Raw genomic sequence first — 7234 nt, 5'->3', positions numbered from 1 at the left:
GTTTAAGAGTAACTTTCCAGAAAGAGCTTTCATGTTTATATTGGAAAAATATGGTGCACACTTTGATTCTGTGAGGCTGAAAAATGAACTCACCGTTCTCTATGCATCTCAAGATCTCAATTTTACTGGGAAGCCAATTTACGAGATAGTTTCTAATATGGTAAAGAACAAACTAACTGTTGCCTTGCCAGAAGTATATAAGTTGGCAACACTCATTCTCACTATACCATCCACTACAGCTTAAAGAATAAAATCACTCTGCAGATCAACCCAAGGACAGGACAGCTTAAGCGGACTTGCTCTGCTATCAATTGAAAAGGAGTTGCTACGCAATCTTCGGAACAACCCCACCTTTCCATTTCATGAAGTCGTTATTGGGAAGTTCACCTCTCAAATAAGAGTTGGGTTTGGTTTGAGTTGGTGTTTTAAGTCCACTTTATGCACAGTAAGGCTAATCGGGACTGGACCTACGGTTTAAAGTGGGATCCGAACCACTGTGCCATGTGCCTCCACCGGGTATCGAACCCGGGACCACTTGACTACAAGGCGACGACGCTACCACTGCGCCATCGGGGAGGCCCCTCTCAAATAAGAAAACTGGAGTTCAACTACAAGTAATCGGGTCCTGGGGTAAGTTGAATTTTGCACTTAAATTAATAATGAGGGTTTCTATTTCACTAGTGCATGTCTTTCATTTTATATTTCACAGTTGTTTTTTTTTTTATTTTGCTTTATAATACTGTCTTGTTTTATTATTTGAAATTCTACACGTATATTAAACTGCAATAATGAGAATTAATTGATTGTGGTCGCCACAATAAGACAAACATTCCCACAAAATATTCCTAAATCCCATATGGATCCTGATATAAAATGCAGGGAAACTTTTGGAGTTTGATGATCAAGGGTCGGAGATTACCCACTCGTTAGAAACAGCATACGCCACTGTTATCTATGCCCTTATGTCCCGGCTTTGGGAGTGGGTGGTTAATTGCAAAGATGGGGATGAGTGATGATATGATGAAATTTATGAATGGACACTCACAAACAGCCATCCCAGGCGAGGATTCGAACCCGGGACCACTGGCGTCGAAGCATTTCAAAGTTAAATTGTTTAACATTTTATACATACATACGAACATGGAGCTACCTACGTTAATATTTAATATTATTATTATTATTATTATTATTATTATTATTAATTCTTTAGATGAAGGGAAAAAGTGGACGAAAAAGGGAAATTTTACCCCTTGCAAAGGAAATTGTGCTTACATATTGTGGCAACACTGGATAGGGCCAGAAGAAAGAAGAAGTAAGTGTTTGTGCAATGAATGAGACTAGTGTTTATATTAATGATAAAATTGTAGTGTGCTTGTTCAGTGCATCCCTGTAGTAATAGTATTGGCTCAAGATCCGTTCGTTTAATTGTGATTTCATCATGCTACGTACGCATTTTTTTGCATGGTTCGAATGCGATTTACTTCTTTTAACGGGGCTGGTGACTGACGGTACCCATGATACTTAGAACCATGGACGGTACCCTCTCGAAAATTACAACCTTAAGTACTATTATCGTATGAGGGAAACACCTACGAATCATATATTTCGGACTTCTTTACATTGCTAACGTGTTATTTTCGAATGTGGAACATTTCCTAAAGTGAAATAATGCATATCAATGTCTATTTCTTAGATTTACGAGTACTTACTGTTACTTGTTGTTTCGAATCTGTAACACATTATGGCCGTGATAGCGTTCTGGTTTAGGGGGCGTTCTGAGAGTGTTTTGTCGATTTATGCAGTGTTGCAACCTCGTTCACAGGAAAATATCTACTTTTGTGCCCGGATTTGAAATTATGCTAATACGTCGCAAACCGTTGATGTTAGCCTCACAAACCATTGACGTTAGCCTCACAAACCATTGATGTTAGCCCCAAAAAACATTCACGTTAGCCCCAAAAACCATCCCCGGTTAGCCCCACAAACCATTGACGTTAGCCCCAAAAACCATCCACAGGTAGCCCCACAAACCATTGACGTTAGCCCCAAAAACCATCCACGGTAGCACCACGAACCATTCACACAAGGTTAGGTTAGGTTCCATTAGCACTCATTTCACCCCGAAATTCATCGAAAAAATAGGGTTCGTACTAGAATTGAACATCATAAATCATTTTCTTGTAAAAAAATGGTGTGGTTGGAAACAATGACATTTTCGGTTGTAAAACTATGCATATACACCTATATATAAAAAAATTCGGTCTGCTTTTAAAATTTCCAGACGTGACCCCCGGTTTTTTACAACAGATTCCTCATTTGGAGGCCAAAATTAGTTAGTATACCGAAAATTAACAAAATTGGAGACTTTCTCTATATTGTAAATTTGCTCCCAAAAACCATTTTCCGTAAGGTTAGGTTAAGTTAGGTTAGGCAAGCATAGTTAAAAAAAAATAATACTTGACACGTCATGTTCTAGTGAAAACATGGCGAGGCTGAAACGCTGGCTACGAGTTTGCATCATCTTAACACACGAAACATTGCACTCTCGTGCAGAAAGCAAATGGCGGGAGCAGAAACATCGTGTCGGACAGAGATTTTCGCAGAAAACAACACGCATTCACATTAAAATGGATCAAATCTACATTCAGGAACTTCCAAAACACTAAAGAAAATGATTCCCGTAAGTACTTTCTCCTGTAAATATGAAGGAAATTTGAAGGAATCAGTTTCCCTCATACGATAATGTTACCCAAGTTTATTTTTTTGAACGTGCAGATTTCGATGTTTTAAGGTATCTGATAGTGATTTTGGAATGACTGAAGAACGACCGGACCCCTCGCCGCTTTTCATTCATATTTGGTATACTCACTAATTGAGTCATCCTAATCGCGAATCTGAAGTTAAAAGTTGTCGGAAACATCTAGAAATTGCAAAATAAACGAAAATAAGGCGTTAGTTTTCGGGGTACACAGGGTAATAGTTAGTAATAGTGAAAACACATTTCTTCAAATTTACAGGATGAAAAGAGGGGAAAGTACTTACAGAATTGAGTTCCTGTGGACTTTTGGAAGCTGGGAATAGTGTTTTTTCCATTCATGCAACTTATTCGGCCAGTAAATAATGTCATTTTCAATAGTAATGTATCTCTGTTGCACGATAGCTCGTGCCACCATTACCGTTGACTACGTGAATCAAATGTTCCGTGCGCTCGAATATGTAACCCCCTGTTCTGTGTTTGCCTAACCTAACCTTCCGTGAATGGGTTAGACTCTACTTTACGTCCTTATCTGCATGGTGATTCCTTCTTTGTGTTCGTGGTGCGGCAGCCGGCATCTCTTCGGGTAAGAACTTTTTTCTTTTTACACTTTCTGTTCACAATAACCCCACTATCCATTCACGGGACGAGGTATGCCTACGAGGTTATTTTAGGCCTGTTAGGTTAGGTTCCATTAGCACTCATTTCACCCCTAAATATGTGCTAAATATATATCTAAAAAATTCCTCAGTACGTTCAATTACGCATATCCGGACAACATCGGTTTTTCTCGATTTACTCCACCAGGAAATTTTTCCTCGCTTTGGGATTTACGTTGTTGAATTCCTTATAAAATAAGCTTTCCAGCGATATATGACACGTATTCTTTAGGAAAAGGACGTAAACTAGAGTCTTACCCGTGAATGAATATTCCTGATACTACCACGACAAATTTTAACTATGTTTGCCTAACCGAAACTAACCTAACAACACGTGAATGGTGCATGGGGCTAGCATCAATGGTACGCAATTATTTTGCAATTTCTACATCCTGATACTAACACGACCCAAAATTTTAACTATGTTTGCCTAACCTAACCACACATCAATTGTTCGTGGGGCTAGCGTCAATGGTTCACAATTATTTTGTAATTTCTAGACGTTTCCGACAAATTTTAACTTCAGATTCGTCATTAGCAGGCCTCAATTAGTAAGTATGCCAAATATGAAGGAAATCGAAGAAAGATGTGGTCACACACCATTCTCACATAGCCCCACGAACCATTGACACATAGCCCCACAAACCATTTGCGGAAACGTACCTTCTTCAGTTACAAAAACACGTGTTTGGAAACACTGACTGTCATTGACCGTGATTGCGTCATCACACACAGGCAACATCCGACTGGAAGGAAATGGATGCAACAGCTTTCGTGCATCGGTCACACATTTATATTGAAAAATAGATGATTTACTGGCAAAATTCAATGCACGATGCGAGAAAATTCTTCCACAACTATAAAGAAACTGCATTCGGTAAGTAATTTCTCCTGTAAATTTGAAGAAATCCGTCTTGCGGATATAAGGAATTTACCATTTTAACATGCGGAAACCACAAATAAGCGAGATATTTACTCTCGAATGTGACAACGGCACGTCGAATTCCTCGCTACTCGCACCACTTTCACAAGTTTATTTGAAGAAATTTTCATCATACACGAAAGAAATCAACAAAACATGTACAACCATAATGTGTAATTACTATCATGACCTAATTCTTCAAGATAAATTCTATACATATCTTTAAAGCATACAGTTCCCACTCCGTGGTTGAAGGGGCGAAATGTGTCAAGTGCACAGAGAAAACACATTCTACTCACCACGAGTGCGTGCCCTGTAGATAACTCGAACTGGGAGGGTTACAGTCATCACATGAAGGTTAAATACCTTCCTCTTATGCTTCATTCCCTATGGAACAGTTCTCTTATTATATATGCAAATTCTGCCTAACCTAACAACAAATGCAATCCTCGTCTGACGTGACGTCTGAATGACAAGTTGCCACAGGGTTGTGCAATAAAGAAGACCCCGGCAGAATATGAAGGTGTCTGTCTCCTGTGCGATTAGTAAGACCCGTTCTCTGATGTCAATCACAATGTGCATGACATCATAAATCATATCACAGAAAATTGCTCAAAACTCACTTATAACTCATCTCCGTGCGAAAAAAAAAACTACAAACGTTCATATGAATGCTAATCTTCCCAACCCACTCAAAATTTTTCAGTTTCTCGCGAGGGTACGGAGGGTTACCATCGCCGACTCATCACCTTCCATCCTTTTTCTGGCATCGTGGTTGTGTCCAATGCATAATAGAGAACTAATAGTTTATGCCAAAGGCTGGCAAGATGATTTCCCATTTAAGTGTAGCGCCTATTATGACATCTTCAAAATCAAATGTCTGGCTGGTTCATTCACATCGCATATACAGTTAAAAAAATAAAGAAGACAAAATTCCCTGACATTTTTTTGACCTCTCCAATTCCCTGACATTTTTTTGACCTCTCCAATTCCCTGACTTTTCCAGGTCTGTCGCCATCCTGGCATGCATGCTTACCATGGAAAAGACATTCTCCGTTGATAGAAGCGACAGTAAGTATCGTAAGCATTGAGAGGTTGCCAACTCAGCAGCCCACTTAGAATTTGATTTTGCTGCTAATTTCACCAGTGTGATGCTAATGAAATTAGACAAATATTAAATACTACGGTAACGGATCTGATTGTTTTATGATATTTTTTTCAAATTCCCTTACCATAAAGACTAATTATGTAGAATTTTGGCAATCATTGTCACATGATATTTGAGCCTTCCTTAAAGTATTGACCACTGCTGAAAAAAGTTTAAATTACCACATGCAAGCGTGAGTGCTTCCCATTGAAAAGGCATTCTCCGTTGGTAGAACAACAGTAAGTATTGTAAAGCAGCAGAAAGAATGTAGAAGTAAATTGGAACCTTCCTGAAACTAATCAGCACAGTTTTCATTTAGAAAAAAGTCCAGAAAAGTTATGGGAAGATGTTAGAGGTACTGTGCAAAATCCAACGTTTGGCACGCATCATGCATTTCACGGATTACTACTGTTATTCCCCTCATTCTGAATGTTCAGAGGAGGCTCAATGAGGTTTCTTGTTTGAGATTAGCAGTAGTGCAATTAGTAGTAGAAAACATTCAGGGATCTTATTTTTAATGCTAATAGAACTAAACCTGACCCAAATAACCTAACCAAAAAATAAGTAGGATTATTATTAAAATGCTAAGAGAACTAAAGCTGGCCTGCCTAACCTAACAATGAAAGCATGTAGGGTTTTTATTAAATTGCTAAGGGAACTAAACCTTGACCTGCAGTAGCGCGATCAGTAGTAGGAAGCATTTAGGGATCTTATTTTAATGCTATGAGAACTAAACCGGACCTGCCTAACCTAACCAAAAAATATCTACAATTATCATTAAAATGCTAAGCAAACTAAACCTGACCCACCTAACTTAACAATGAAAGCATGTAGGTTTTGTATTAAATTGCTAAGGGAACTAAAACTCATATCACTAAGTTTCAGACTTCTAATTTAAAGAGTAAAACGAGACGTCTCAGCCCCACGAAACAGACGCTCTATGAAAATGGTTCTGCAAGGAACCTTGCTCTTGCTTCCTCAGGCTCATTTGCTTTGGTTTATTTTACTTTGATTTTCTGTTCTTGATTGATTGATTGATTTCTTGTTTTAAGTCCACTTTATGCACAGTAAGGCTAATCGGGACTGGACCTACAGTTTAAAGTGGGATCCGAACCACTTGTGCCTCCACCGGGTATCGAACCCGGGACCCCTTGATAAGGTGAATGATTCAATCACAAACACAAATGAACAGCATTCACATGTTAGTCCTGAAGGGGAGCTAGGGTGGCGTGCCTCCCCTTGTATGTCAACATAAAATATAGGACGCAAGGAAAAATGGGTTGGAAATTAAAAAAAGGAGAAGATTAGAAAAATTGTAAATTTATTCTTATTGGAGGAAGGAGCAGCTACCAAAGGTAAGAGGGATGAGAAAATGCATCATGAAAAATATGACAAATAATTATTTGTGTGCTAAAAATAATTTAAATATCTAATTATCAATCAAATGAATTTATGGTTGTTTTCTAAACATAACATCAATGATTTTCGTCCAATAATAGTAGTTGAAGATTATTTCCGTTTGTTTTTAATAAAAAACACCTTCAATCAGGCAGAGAAATGTCTTAACTTTTCAATTTTAACAGCAAATTCTTGCTCTAATTCAATACTGATATAGAATCGAACTTGAAACCAGTCTGTCAGTGTTTGGTGTTTGTTTGTTTGTATGTGTGTGTGTGAGGGGTGAAACGAGGTTAGTGACAATGAATGACGGAAAACATTATTATACACTTACGGATGTAACCCAAATTTTA

At 38.3% G+C, this 7234-nt stretch overlaps 1 protein-coding gene across 6 annotated transcripts in view; it reads left to right on the top strand.

The window, feature by feature from the left end:
- Window positions 1-1267: 1267 nt before the first annotated feature.
- Window positions 1268-7234, top strand: part of LOC145993922 (BTB/POZ domain-containing protein 6-like) — a 73539-nt gene continuing 67572 nt past the window's right edge. Inside the window, exon 1 of one of the 6 annotated variants that reach the window (XM_083129856.1) lies at window positions 1268-1312. The gene's annotated coding sequence lies outside the window, so the exon portion shown is untranslated. The other 5 variants (XM_083129860.1, XM_083129861.1, XM_083129855.1 and 2 more) reach the window with 5 other exon arrangements.

This window comes from Lepisma saccharinum, chromosome 10, assembly GCF_977018435.1.
Source record: "Lepisma saccharinum chromosome 10, izLepSacc3.1, whole genome shotgun sequence".
NCBI lineage: Eukaryota > Metazoa > Arthropoda > Insecta > Zygentoma > Lepismatidae > Lepisma > Lepisma saccharinum.
This window is presented reverse-complemented; position numbering and strand designations above follow the sequence as displayed.